Genomic DNA, 1,156 nt, shown 5'->3' on the forward strand with positions numbered 1-1,156 from the left:
GATGCCCTTCTGATACTGTTAAGCTCAGACAGACAGGCATAATTCTGCTTGGATATTTGAGCGCTCACACATAATATAGTTTATTTACATTGGTTAGTATCCATGCACCTTTTTTTCAAGCCTTTTTGTCATAGTCCTCAAATGTTTGAGGTTGAGGACAAGACCTGTATAAACTATGACCACAACTATGTGTTTGTGTGTGTGTAAGTCATAGCTAGTGCTGTCAAAATTAATGCGTTAACACAGATTAAGCCGTCATCATGAAAAATGTTAACACTATTAACTCATTTAGAGTGCAGAATGACTCGAAATCCCTCAAGTGTTTATGTCAACGCGTTTTGGACAGTTTGTCCAAGTAGAGTTACTATGTACTATGCACATGCGCAAATGGGCAGTTGATCTGGTAAATGGTAAATGGCCTGTATTTGTATAGCACTTTACTAGTCCCTAAGGGCCCCAAAGCACTTTACACACCCAGTCATCCACCCATTCACACACTGGTGATGGCAAGCTACATTGTAGCCACAGCCACCCTGGGGCGCACTGACAGAGGAGAGGCTGCCGGTCACTAATGCCACTGGGCCCCCTGAACACCACCGGTAAGCAACGGGTGAAGGATCTTACCCAAGGAGACAACGACCGAGACTGTCCAAGCCGGGGCTCGAACCGGCAACCTTCCGATTACAAGGCGAACTCCCAACTCTTGAGCCACGATAGTAGTGGTAGTGACGGGCAGGTGAACCAATCAACTCAACTTTGTGTTGGTCTTTCACGTGGAATTCCAAAAAATTTGATTCATGTTTGTGGCTGTAATGTGACAAAATATGGAAAAGTTCAGAAGTTCCAAATACTTTTGCAAGCCACTGTACTGCATGAATGTCAGTTACAAGCTTAACTATAAAGTTGAAAAAGTGTAATTGCAGCCAGGCTATTGATCAAGTAATTGCAATTAATTGCGATTAATGATAGAAAATTGTGAGATTCATTAGTTATTTTTTTTAATTTATTGTCAGCGCTAGTCATAACATAACTTACCTATATTGCCAAAGATAAAACATTTCAGATTTATGCCTGGCAATGTCACTGTGTTGCTGTGTTGAAAGAAAATAAATTTTACTGCCATTAAACCTTTACACAAGATAGTTAGCTAATCATG

Source organism: Pundamilia nyererei, unplaced genomic scaffold (assembly GCF_000239375.1).
Source record: "Pundamilia nyererei isolate P.nyererei 1_Seehausen unplaced genomic scaffold, PunNye1.0 scaffold00260, whole genome shotgun sequence".
NCBI classification, from domain to species: domain Eukaryota; kingdom Metazoa; phylum Chordata; class Actinopteri; order Cichliformes; family Cichlidae; genus Pundamilia; species Pundamilia nyererei.